Source organism: Heterocephalus glaber, unplaced genomic scaffold (genome assembly GCF_053883595.1).
Source record: "Heterocephalus glaber isolate CG9 unplaced genomic scaffold, H.glaber_assembly_v1.0 deba00001428, whole genome shotgun sequence".
Taxonomy (NCBI): Eukaryota; Metazoa; Chordata; class Mammalia; order Rodentia; family Bathyergidae; genus Heterocephalus; species Heterocephalus glaber.
Window position 1 is genome coordinate 7799910 of NW_028258293.1, and position 2272 is coordinate 7802181.

Genomic DNA, 2272 nt, shown 5'->3' on the forward strand with positions numbered 1-2272 from the left:
TCAACCAGTTCTTGTAAACATTGCATTGTGCAGATTTTCATAACTTTGATTCCAAAATTGAGAACAATTAAAGGCAAAATTAGTAGCCAGTGGGGAGTAGGGGGAGTCCAATTTGACTTTCTCCAACATGTGGTACCACTCCTCCCTTCAAAAAACAGAACAAAACAAAAAACCTAGTCCATAAAAAAAAGTTACAAAATGTTTCAGTACTCTTTTTTTCCCCTCCCATTAAAAACCAAACAAAAATAAAGTGCAGCACCCATAAAAGTGTCAAGAAAATAGCCAAGTTCTTCCTTTCTGGTAACAAAATAGCACTTGGCCTCAGCAGTCTTAACCAAATTATATAGTGTCCATCATTTTGGGTTCATTTTCTTCATGTACCAATGAATTTAAACTGCAGAGAGCTGTAGCTGTATTGATAGAATACTGAAGATAATCTGGATTCTGTGGTAAGGATTCTAAAAAAATCTATAGATCTAGAGTGGGGAACATGATTTTGAACTGTCATAGGTTGAAAACTGTGACTGAGAATAAAGTCTTACTCTTGACTTAAAAGCTTCAAGTTCATTTTTGAATGCTTCAAAATAACCTTCTTCCTCTGCTTTGGCTTTCTGGAAAAATAAACGAAAAAATCCTCTTGGATCCACATTGCCGTTTTTGGCCATTTCCATAATAAACTGCATTACAACAGCTTGATATGCTATTTGTTCCATTAAAGCCCCTTTCTGTTCGGCTTCTAGGTGAAAACACCATAAAATAAGATATTTAGCAGTTTCTTCACATACAGGGAATGGATGGTCAGACAAAAATCTGACTGTCATCCCATCGACTCAACATACCAGAATGTCTGATTTTTTGCTCATATTTCTGTACGAATGATTTTGATTTATCTTCATCTGTTTCTTTTCTTTTATCTTGATTAATGAAACTCTTATTAAACACATCCTTGCTAATGGCATCCATGTTCCCCAGACACACCCTCTCTCTTTGTACCAGAGCTTCTTCTTTCTGTTGCCATTCTTCTTCCTGCTGCCTCAGTTCTGACACTGCTGTTTGTGCTTTGGCATATTCCTGATCCAAGGACTCTCAGAGTTATGCAGTGCTAAACTACCAAGTTTCTGCTGAGCTTCAGCAAGATTCCATTTGCATGCCACAGAGCTCTTCACAAACTCTGTCTGCTTTTGGCAAGCCAGCTCAATGTCATGGCCATCCATCTGCGTGTCACCACCTGGTAGCGGCGGGCAGCGAGGAGAACCAGGGGACACATCCAAGTCACTGTCTTCCTCAGCTTCACCCCCTGCTCGAGGGAGCCTCCGAGGTCCCGGCGGTGGCCACGGTTGCTCCATGTCCTGGTGGCCCTCACCCTACAAACGCCACTGCCAAAGGACTTGAAGTGAACAGAACCCATTGCAGGAATCCAGGCGCTTCAGCCAGCCTGGGCCATTACCCAGAATCCCTCTGCTGGCCCACGCATACCTCGCTCAGGCCTGGGTTGTGCCACTGGCAGACGCTGGAAAAAGAAATACTCCCTAAGCAATTTTCTTTACTTTTTTCAAGGAAGGAATTCACTGTAGGTCTCCTGCAGTATTTTCAGCCATGGAGTTAAATAAATAGTCATTTGGGATAGGTAGGGTGGTACAAGTCTGTAATCCCAGCACTCTGGAGGCTGAGGCAGGAGGATCACCGTGAGTCTGAGGCCAGCATGGGCTTCAAAGTGAGTCCAAGGCCAGCCTGAACTACACAGTGAGATTCTGTCTGGAGAACAACAGAAAGTCATTCAGCAGGGATTGCCACCATGGGCTTGCCCTGCTTTTCAGTATCTGCTCACAGCTACACTTCCCCAGTAGTGATTCATTAGTCAGACTACACGAGGACACATTTAAATGAGAAACCTTTTTACACTGAGGGATAACCCTAAATAATAATAAAATAATCCCTTTATGATCCTTAAAGGTAGGGTAGTAGCCATTCTTAATGATTAATGCAAGACAAGAACATCCAAGAATATAAAACTCTAAGGTAATTTGAAAAAAAATAAAAAAGGAAGATCTCAACATTTGATAATTTTGAAGAAAAACAAATTATAAACATCCACATTAAGGTAAATCCTATTAAAATTTTACATCTCTAAGATACAAAAACTAGAAGTTCAAGGAGCCTAGCTTATTTCCAACCACAATTAATAGGAAAAAATAAATATATTAAAATATTTTATAGGCAATCTAAACAAGAAAAGATCCCAATTTTAAAGAACTTCATAAAATAAATTCAG

At 40.1% G+C, this 2272-nt stretch overlaps 1 pseudogene; it reads right to left on the minus strand.

Annotated features, from left to right (window-relative positions):
- Positions 1-234: 234 nt before the first annotated feature.
- LOC101699938 (hsp90 co-chaperone Cdc37-like 1 pseudogene) lies at positions 235-1346 on the minus strand (annotated as a pseudogene).
- Positions 1347-2272: the final 926 nt, after the last annotated feature.